Source organism: Sturnira hondurensis, unplaced genomic scaffold, assembly GCF_014824575.4.
Source record: "Sturnira hondurensis isolate 20B ecotype Veracruz unplaced genomic scaffold, ASM1482457v3 Scaffold0014384, whole genome shotgun sequence".
Lineage (NCBI taxonomy): Eukaryota > Metazoa > Chordata > Mammalia > Chiroptera > Phyllostomidae > Sturnira > Sturnira hondurensis.
This window is the reverse complement of record NW_028087015.1, coordinates 27122264-27133354: the sequence shown is the minus strand read 5'-3', so window position 1 is coordinate 27133354 and position 11091 is coordinate 27122264. Positions and strand designations below refer to the sequence as shown.

The 11091-nt window shown below is 39.6% G+C and overlaps 1 pseudogene; it reads left to right on the top strand.

The window, feature by feature from the left end:
- The first annotated feature begins 2057 nt into the window (after positions 1-2057).
- LOC118998857 (transmembrane protein 59-like) lies at positions 2058-4589 on the top strand (annotated as a pseudogene).
- The last annotated feature ends 6502 nt before the right edge of the window (positions 4590-11091 follow it).

Here is an 11091-nt window from a genome sequence, read left to right as displayed (position 1 = left end):
TCCTTAAAGACTTTAATATTTTAAGGAAGGCATTAGGCCTGAATAGCATTAAATAAACATTTTGTTTCCTTTTCACAAATCTCTGGCATTGAGAGATGTCTTTCCAATTGGTGGCGGACAGAAGAGCCCTATAGATATTAGTGTATTGTCCTTGGGAGGGGCCCCTGTTTTCTGCAGCAGTTTTTGGCATCCCTCGGAGGGCCAAGTATTGCCCCCCCCTCGGACCCCTTGTTCGGTAACAATAGGAGTCTCTACTATGCTCACTCTAGGAACCAATGCACTGAGGAGCTTATAATTAACAGCAAGTAAGGTAGTAAATGAACAATGAATGAATATCCTGATTGTGATTTCAGTTACAATTGGATTAGAATTTAGTACAGATTTTAATTATACAACAAAGCTAGTTTAAAATAAACTAAATGGATTTATGTAATTATTAAGAGACAGTGAATTAAACTTGGCATTTGAGGAGTGAAGGCTGGCTGGGTAATATAATATAATATAATAACTTCACATCTGCAGTGAAGTTATTTTGAAGTAGCAGATAAAGACTTGATGTTTGTAAAGACAATTTTACATAGTCTATGTTTGTGAACAAGCATCTTCTGTGTTGGTATCATAAAGTTAAAATAAAAATACAGATTGAATCTAGACATGGCCAAGCAGGATAAACTTTTTGTTACTAACTTCAGCATTATTGGTTTGTTTTCAGCAAACTACATTGCCACTTATTACATTAAATTAATATTTGAAAATTGATACACTGAACAAGTGAAATTCTTGAGAAGCACTATTTGTCTTCCATTGTTTCTTAAAATATATTTGGTGGGAATGAACTTTCCTTTCTGTGAGATGATGCGTGAGACCAGAGCTTGCCCCGTAGCATATCATAGTCCAACCACTCACTCAGAGGTGATAAAAAGTCCTCTGGCAATTTTAAGTTGTAAACACAGTCCCCATTTTTCACTTAAAATGGTGTAGTTCAATGTATTAGCCACACTTCAATCTTAAGTCAAAAGTGAGACCTATAGTCAACATATATAACCCACAAACAGCACACATTCACTCTGCTAGTTGAAATCAGCTATAGGCTGTAGACATGAATGCCTGCATGAGGCAGGAGGAGATGGCAGGCTCTTCACCCCCACCCTTCCCCTTGGTCCCCAGCTTTCTAGGGACTTTAAGATTGGAATGCAAATGAAGGAGGAAACCCGGTTCAGGAAAGTTCTTGTCTGGTGACTTTCTGTCATAAACTGACATTGGGATCTTGAGGGTGGCTTAAGTTTAATCTGACCTTCTTAGTCTCCCCATACTCTTTCAAACCCTCTGCTGGGCCCTCCCTCAGGCGGGATGATGCCTCTCCACTGCCCTTGGTGGACCAAGGTCTGCTCTGCCCAGACTGTCTGCTGGAGTGCCTATACCCTGACAGTCGGTCCCCTTCCCATGACTGAAAATGCCTTTAGTTCTGTTCCTTCTCCCACATGACCCGCATCTATTCCATGAGTCGGGGCAGGGAACACCTCGTATTCTCCTTTTACTGCAGGAAGTGTCACAGTGGTTACTTTCCAAACTTGGCCCTTCACTCTCTTCCTGCGGAAGGTGGTTTTAGCTTCCTTCAGCTTCCTTCAGGGGCCAGATTGTGATATTCTTCAGCACAGGGAATGCTTTTCAAGTGCAGGGGAGGGCAGCACCACTTTGGTGATGGTTAGGGGAGGGGACTGGAACCCAGACGCAAAAGTAGCTTTCGCCAAAGCAATGGGTCTAGATCAGTGACTTCCAACCAGTGTGCTACAAGAATTTTTCAAACATGCAGTACATGACTATTTAGTCAGGGGCACTGACTTCTTTCCCTATAGATGGTCAAATAAAAAAATGACAACAGCCAACACAACAATAGCCATCCTGTGTGGATGATGCAAAATTATACCTGTTTTTTAATCAGGTTGGCAAAAAAATATTTCTGGTGTGCTACAGAATTTTAGTAACTACTTTATGTCTACCATGAGATGAAAAAGGTTGCAAACCGCTGTTCTAGACCATCTTATTTAATGGCACACATGGAAGAGGAGAATGCTCGTGTGAACTGCCGCAGGGCACTGGAAGGTACTTAGCGGCATTATTTCAAACGTAGAACTAAAAAAATGGTAACTGCCTAATTTGGATAAAACTTGTTTTTATTTTTAAATCATGTTATTTTTCAATTGCAGTTGACATACATCATTGTATTACTTTCAGGTGCACACCCAGTGATTAGCTATTACATAACCTACTAAACGATCATTCTGATAAATCTCTCACTCATCTGACACCATACGCAGTTACTAGAATGTTATTGACTATATTTCCTATGGTTGTTCTTGTAACAAAAAATTTGTATTTTGTTTTAATCCTCTGCTGAGGATATGTTTATTAGTTTTAGCGAGAGAGGAAAGGAGAGAGTGGAAGGGAGAGAAGAGGAGAGAGAGAGAGAGAAGAGAGGGAAACATTAATCAGTAGCCTCCCACACACACCTTGACCAGGAATCAAACCTGCAACCTTTTTGGAGTATAGGATAATACTCCAATCAGCTGAGCCACTGGACCAGCTCCAATTTGTACTTTTTAATCTTTTTACCTTTTTCACCTATCCCTTGCAACCCTCCTCCCATCTGGCATCCCTCAAGATGTTATCTGTATCTATAAGATTTTTTCTGTTCTGCATGCTGTTTTTACTTTGCGTTTTAGATTCGATTGTTGATAGATATGTATTCATTGCCATTTCATTGTTCATATTTTTTATCCTTTTTCTCTAGTTGTTTGGTAGGCATAAGGACTATGATGACTTTATTTGCTGTCTATGGTGATCCATTGGGTGTTTTGAGAGTTGTATGAGAGGAGTCAAACTTTATATGCCTGCCATCATCTTATGAAAACTGAAAGCTTCAATTACCTTTGAGAAGAAAAGTAACTTTAGCAAAATCAATTGTTAAGAATGTATGTTATCTCAAGTCATTTCCATACCCTTTTATGTCAACATATATCTTTGAAAATCTTCAGGGAAAAAGTCATTTTAACATGAATAAATCAAAACAGACAGTTTTATAGTTGTTTTAAAATGCCATTTCCCTCGCCCTGTTTTATACATACCTTTTTATTTGGGTCTAATCTACAAAATGCTGAAAACCACCTGGTGTTCATTGATTGTGATTCAGTGTTTGATGAATTTGGGTGTCACCCATTTGGAATGAATCAGAATTGGAATTCAAGGAGCTTTGTTAATTGCTGATTGCCCTTGCATAAAGAATAGAGATGGAAACCATCTTAAAAGCTGCTTTTCTCTGGGGAATATAGAGCCAAAATACTAACACAAACCATAAAACTTTATGAGTTTATTTTTTCAGTGTGCATTTTTAGTTCCAGCGTAATGCCAGGCTCAGTACTTTTTCCTTGGAAAGTGCAATTTTAAAGCTATCACTATAGTTAGGCATTATACAATATTTTTCTCATTCCATACTTAGTGTATGCTAAAGATCTGCTGATATGAAAGGAATTTAATTTTGAATTTTTAAGAGTCTTCTTTAAATCCATTGCTCATTTGAACAACAAACTGAGCTGCTGAGACAAAAAGAAACAAAATGGCAGCATGGAAAGGGGAGCCTCAGGGTCAGACCCCAACTGGGGCTCCCACTGCTGCTGCTGCTGCTGCTGCTGCTGACCATGGCCCTGGCCGGAGGCTTGGGAACCGCTTCAGCTGACGTGTTCTGCTCTGCTGTGGGTGATACCAGGCCTGTCAGTGACCTAGCCCTTGCACACCTACCCGGAGGAAGAGGAGTTGCAGCGTGTCAGAGAAGTTGCAGGCTGTTTTCAATTTGTCAGTTTGTGGATGATACAGTTGATTTAAACTAGACCAAACTGGAATGTGAATCTGCATGTCCACAAGCATATTCCCAATGTGATGAGCAATACACTTGCCATCTTGGTTGACGGGATCAGCTGCCATTGGCTGAATTGAGACAAGAACAACTTATGTTCCTGGAGCAACGTAGGTCATTCCAGAGCAACATCATGGACTCTGCATAGAGCTTCATAACCTCTTCATGGACTTTCAGTTTAAAGGCTGATGATGAAAAAACTGTTATACTCCAGTCTAAGCCAGAAATCCAGTATGCACCACAGTTGGAGCAGGAGCCTACAAATTTGAAAAATATCATCGCTAAGCAAAATGTCCTCAGGATACCAATGAGAAGTTCACAAGCACACAGGAAATATCGTGACGATGTAGAAAGTGACAGCTTTTTAAGATGCCTCTCTCTTAACTCTGGATGGGTTTTAACCACAATCTTGTCTCTTGGCAATGGTATTGCTCTGGATTTGTTGTGCAACTGGCGCAACAGCGATGGAGCAGTATGTTCCCTCTGAGCTGCTGAGTATCTATGGTGACTTGGAATTTGTGAATGAACAAAAGCTAAACAAATATCCAGCTTCTTCTCTTGTGATTGTTAGACCAAAAAAGCTGAAGACCACGAAGAAGCATGATCTCTACCTACAAAAGTAAGTCTTACTCATCCAGAAACTAAAGCTTTTCTGAAGAAAGACAAGTGTTATAGATAGTTAAATTTTTGTTTCTCATAGAGCTTTTAAAGTGGTTTCTTTGGTTGTAGTGCTTAAAGGTCACTATAAAGTGAAAGTAAAATTGCCTGAATCTGTGGTGGGGGGGGCAGGGGAAAACCTGGCCCCCACCACCACATTGCTCATTTGAAAGGAAAATCATTTGACTCTAAGTGAAATAAAAAGATGGTTCAAGATGCATATAGCTCTTTAAAAATAATATATATTTAACCTTAATACAAATTTTAATATTTAAGATTAGGTTTATTCAGAGATTATTCTCATAAAGCGTGACTATGCCAATTATTTTCTAGTACCTTTTATAATAGTGTTAACACATTAAAAATATTCAGAACTATTATCACTATAATAAGTGTTCCATTTATACTGCCTACTCCTCCAAGAAAATTAGCATTTCTGTACCATAGAACAAGCTGTCTGTGTATTCTAACAGTCATCCAACATTTCAAGTCAACAGAAAGGTATTGACTCGTATTAAGTGTGAGGTGCTGCAAAGGATAGAAAGGCAAATGCAGAATATGCCCCACTTTAAGGAGTATGCAGTTGAAAAGGAGATGATCAAGGACATAAATAGTTTAAAACATATGAATATGAATCTTACTACTAAAGGGAGAAATAACGTATTAAGGGAGTTACTACAAAAGAGATACAGATCGCCTCTGAAAAGGGAGGTGAGGAAAGGATTTAAAGAGAAGTAGTCCTGCCCCTGAGGTCAAGGACAAGCAAATGAGCCTCTTTCACAAAAAAACTGGGGGTGTGTTTCAGTCTGCTATCTGCTCTGTGCCTTAGGGGTGGTGGCCAGCCAAGAACTGTTTCCCCAGTTGTTACAGTCCCATGGGATCCAAGAACACAAGCACGCCTGGCCTCCAGAGCCAGGTGACCAACGGGTATTTTCTGGGTGGCACTCATGGATACATCCCAGGATTTTCTTACATCCCACTTGTGGAGAGCGTGACCAGTAAAATGACACTGGTCTGGTCAAGATAGCATAAAGTATACAAAACAAAATGGAGTCACTCCTGTCAACCAAGACAGCTGCCAGACAGCCATGACACTTTGGTTCAAGAGGTAAACTATCTAAGTGATGCTGGTAACATCTGGCAAGGAGGCACACCTAAGATATCTGCTCATGTAGTGCTGCTCTACGCCACACTGATCTCCCTTGATGTTGGGAGACATCTTTCAGAGGCTCTCTTTCAGACACCAGAGGCTCTGTCCTGTTGGACTGAGGACTTCATCTGCCCTGCTGTCCACCTGGCTCCAGATATTCTCTCTTGCAAGATGCTGATGACTCTGCTACCCACTGTGCTGTCTCCCGGACCTGCAGACTGAGACCCTGGGACTCGGGTTCATTATTCCCCTTTGATTGCTGTGTTTCTATTATACTTTTCTTGGACTGTTAGAGTGTGAGCAGGATATTAATGTGTATTTATGTTCTACTTTGAGTGAACCTGCATTCAATAAAAAACTGAGGAACAGCATAGTTACCTTGTGTGATTCTTGTCTATTCTTTGGTGTCCAGTTGCTCAGTAGGCAGCTAGTCAAGCAGTTGCCTGGCCATCTTATAGGAAAGACTATATCACAAACATACACTCATGACAACCCTTCATGTCATCTCCATGTTTGAATGTTGTATGTGTGAACCTCTAGCCAATTCAGGGAAGTGTTTTCTCCTATGCACAATTTTCCTACTACACACACCCTCACAATAATTCTCTGCCGATGAGTTCTTTTTCATCTCCACTCCATCTCCAATTCAGGCAGCACTAGGCTAGTCTGGGTTTAATGCCTCAGGAAAAAGATGGGTCAGGAAAAAACAGAAAAGGAGTTTTATTTAGGCTTGAGTTCCTAGTCTTGACCCTGAAGAAAACAGAGAGGGCTCCGCATGTAAGCAAGAGCCTTGGAAGACCTTGAAATGGATCAGGGAAAACTTGCCATCCCATGGCCACCATTGCAGGGTTGGAGGAGAGGGAGAGTCAGAGGAAAAGGGTAGATGCTGCTGAGTGTTGGAGAGTAGGTTCCTGAACTACCTCCCTTCCAACCACACAGTTGCAATTCTCAGGCTCAGGGGGAAATTAGAGCTCCCAGGTTTGTTTGTAGTGTGCCAGAGCATACAAGATCTGGGCCCCTTTTTAAAAAGAGCCCTAGGAAAGATGGGAAGAAATAGCTGAAAGTCAGTCTGGGCAGAAAAGGCCCAGTCATGCACAGGACCTGCCGCATATTTTGTGTGCTTAAAATGGTGTTAATTCCTCCTTTTCTTAACCAGCAGTTGCTTATTTTTGTGTACAATTCTCTTCCTTGATAGGAGATACAGTTTCAAGACTTCCTAATTCAATCATGAGGCTAATACATATGCATTTGGAGTCACAGAAATGCTGGAGAAATGATACAAAGAAAGCACCATCATACAAGTTCAAAATAAAACCTCACAAACCCCACATCAAAAGCTCTTAAATCTCTAAATCACTCTCTATAAAGTTGACATTTAATTTCACTTGAGAAAGAAAACAAACCTGTTGTTTAATTCTTGGAGGAAGCAGAGATAATCTCATATCTTCCTCTAAGCATACTAATTAGCACTTAGCCAAAATTTGAGAGGAAGGAAAATCTTGACGATCCCCTTTAATAGCAACCTTTCCTGACTTTTCTGTTCTCCCACTCATTTGCCCTGTCTAAAGGGAGGTGAGTTCTTCTGGAGTGTACTATCCCGAATTTCTGTTATGTTGCAATGGCTGAATAGATAACTATTCACAAAAGACAACTATAAAGGGTTTTCTTATTTCCATGTTTACTTCTTGCTTGAAAACAGAGGTTTATGGCAATTGTGCAACGCGCGTGTGGGGCATGCATCACCATTGCCTCGGTTCAAAACGTCACAACAGTTTTTGTCTGTTTTCACACTCAAGACAAGGCAATCAGTCAAAGGAGGACTTTTATAGCCCAATAAAAATTCTGCTTCTTTTTTCACATGATCTAACTCCCAAATGACTCAGAGATACTCCTTTTTAAATTACATCTACCTCGTGAAGAACTAATTTTGTAGCTGACCAAAGACATGGACAGTTTCATGGAGGTGGCTCATGACTAGCTGCACGTAGAGCCCTGCCGGAAGGGTTGTATAGGCACTGGAGAACCCATCGTTGGTATCTCCAAGGAGCTCAGAGTCTGCTGAGACCACGCCTACACACTGAAAGCACTTTGTGAGAAATCGATATTAATGTTTTATGAAAACTAAATGAAATTACAGGGTAAATAGCTGAAGGAACAGAGAATAAGAGTGCTTTAGATGAGGCGATTTGAGGGGTGCTCTCTGAGTACTTTGGTGAAATAATGTTTAAACATTTCTGCCATCCATATCCTCTGGAAGATGTCTGAGTGGTGTTGAGGAGAATATACACTCCTGTTTGAAAGGCTTGGTATTCTGGCAGAACACCGCTTACTTAAGATTGGGCAATTAAGACTGAACAATGGAATCTGATTCAAAGTGAAGAAACATGCTGCTATAGTTTTTGTAAGGTTGTGACTTGGGCGAGTGAGTATGTATCTCTCAGGCCAGTTAATGCCTATTGAGTACTCTCCAAGTTAATGTTTTTCCCTGGAATTATCTTTACATGGAGACAGTCCAGGTCTGTGCATATTCTGTGCTAATTCTTCTTGTTTTTATCTTTTTGGAAATATACTTTTTTTTTGTGAATGCTGTTTAAGGCACACAATAAATCCAATGGGATGGTGGAATTAGGAATTTGCATGTTGAAAAATGAGAAAGAAGTGGCTAAAAATGAAAATTGATGGACATGATATGATTGTGATTATCTGTTTCTGAGGTTCATACATCCTGTTTAATGGCTGAAAAACCATCCAGTGGGTCCATTTACTTGGAATATAATATAATGCTTAAGAGTACGCATCTCAGTTCTAACCCTAAAGAAGTTTCTTCAACACTCTGAACTTTGATTTCCTTATAATGACTGGGGAAATAAGAATATTTACCCCTATATAAATTATTGTATGAATGAAATTAAATAATTCATATAAAGCACTTAACAAACTTCCTGGCATATAATTAGTGCTCAAAAACATAATAATAATAACAATAACCTTATTGTTGAGGGAGGAATACTAAGACTGCTCATCCTGTGTGTTCTTGCTTCTCATCCTTTCTTCACACCATCCCTCCTGCAGAGGGTACCCTAACCCTTGTTCTTGGTTCACTTAATAGTCTAGACATTCAAAGATATGCTCCAGTTCCATTGTGAATTTTTTTCCCAGCTGCTTTAGCCTGATTTCTTCTTTGAACTCTAATTGCACTTTCAGTCTCAAGCATGGTAGTTAAATGTGAGAAGCTGTACCACCTGGGTTTGAATCTTGGCTCTGCATCTGTAGAAGAGAAGGGTGAATTAGAGGAGAAAGAATCTCTCTAAGCTCCTCATGACATCTGGCACAGGGAATCTTAATAATTAAGATTAGTAGAGCAGCACTACACAGGGCAGATGGCACTCAGTCACGGAAGGAAAAGTTTTCTTGCTCTGTCTAGTCAGGGTATAACTTCTTCCTAGTTTCATGAAGAAGCTGAAAAAAATCCTTTGAACTATATGTTCGAATGATGTATTTTTTATCAGTATGTACTGCTGATTCTGCTATGCTCATCTTAGTTGCATGGATACAGAAACACTGAAATCATTTCTAACTGTTAGGAGAACATTCAGGAGAGTTAGTCTACTTTCTTTGCTCCCACAAATGCAGAGGAAACATCATCTTCCAAACTTATTTCTGGGGTTTTCACATCTAACCATACTAAGACTTTAGTCATGTTATATGAAGTCCCAAGAAATACATGTTATTCCAAGAAAGGTGAAGTGGGGTCTCTGTAACATTATATGCATGAAGGATTGAAAATATTGTTTATCAAAGGGATGTTTTCACATATATAGATGTTTGATATTGTGTATATATTTTAGATATTCTGGGGAGGAATAATGCTGAGTAAAATATACCCAAAGGATGACTAATAATCTGTGACAGAGTCAACAAAGAGAGAGCTATATGGTAAAGGAAAACACCTTGCTTTTAATTCCAAGGCAGACTGTACCTGTGATTTGCATTTTCATGGGATCTTTAGAATACCATTTCCTAACTGTATTTGTGGGAGTAGATTGTAATCTGAATTGTTAAACTCTGAGCAAAACAAATAATAAAGTCATTCTGAACTAAATGTGAGATGTAGCAAAACCTTATCCAGAAAAATATCTCTGCGTGTTCCTCATGCACTCCTGTGAAGACTGACAAACAAACCCTGGTAGAGCATTTGGCAATAAAAATGGTTAGGACAAAAATGGAAATACAGGAGTAGAATTACATTGCACCTTAATTGGCCTAATCCAAAGGAATAAGCCAATATGACTCCAGAAAGCAGATTCATTAAGTATTATTTAAAGTTCTTTCTTTTAAACCAACAACTCCTAGGAAACCTGGGTTAAATAAATGAGAATAAATAATGATAAAAAAGGGAAATCAGATTAGAGAAACATCAAAAACAGTGAGGTTAGACCCATTTGGAGACACTTCTGCTCCATGGATTTCAAGGAGAAAAAGAGTTCAGCTTGTAGAGACCCAGCACGACAGCAGCCAATGACCACTAAACATGGAGAGAAGGGTTTTTATTTTGTGGTCCCTGTGGGGACCACAGCAGGGCTTGGAGTTCAGCTGGATCTGCTTCACAGGTACATTTCATCCCTTCAAGGAAGATTAGCAGAAGGGAGAAGGACAGAAAGGCCACAACAGCAATACCATCCTGAGGATTCCCTGTGGGATTCGCCACATTTCTGTACTTCACGGTGAAATGCTTTTGCTGAAGAAATAACATGTTCCTACTTCTTTTGGAGGTGGGTCTTAGATTTTATTAATCAATGTTTTGTCTCATTTAGTGCTTACTCTATGCCGTGAAATATACTAAACATTTTGGAAACAAGATATACGCACAATTCCTGCCCCCAGGAACAGTGTAGTAGAACGCATTGAACAGTTGGAAAGCAAAGCAGGATGCAATTTGTGAGGACGCAACAGAATGAAGCATTTGCAAAGTCACAGCATTTGATTGGGGATGAGGTGACAGGGAAGTTTTCAGGGAAGGGTCGTGACTTGTGATAGACTTCAAGTGCCATTTCAAGACTACAGTAAGAAATATACAGTAATTGGAAAATCAATAACATTTTCTCATGATTATTATTTCCCGATTCCAATTCTTTGCTCATGATATTCCTTCCCAGCTGGAGTATTGCTCCTGGGAACACAATCACTTTTTTCAAAATCTGGCTCAGAGCACACCTCTGCAGGAAATCCATCCTTCTAATTACTTTGGACTTTAATATTTTCAGTTATCATATTTGACTGTGCTATTTGTCATTTTAGCTGTTCTTGTGTCATTGGCTAGTAAGGTGTGCTGTTTTTGCTGAACTTAAACTACTAATGAGCAAAAAATGTAGCG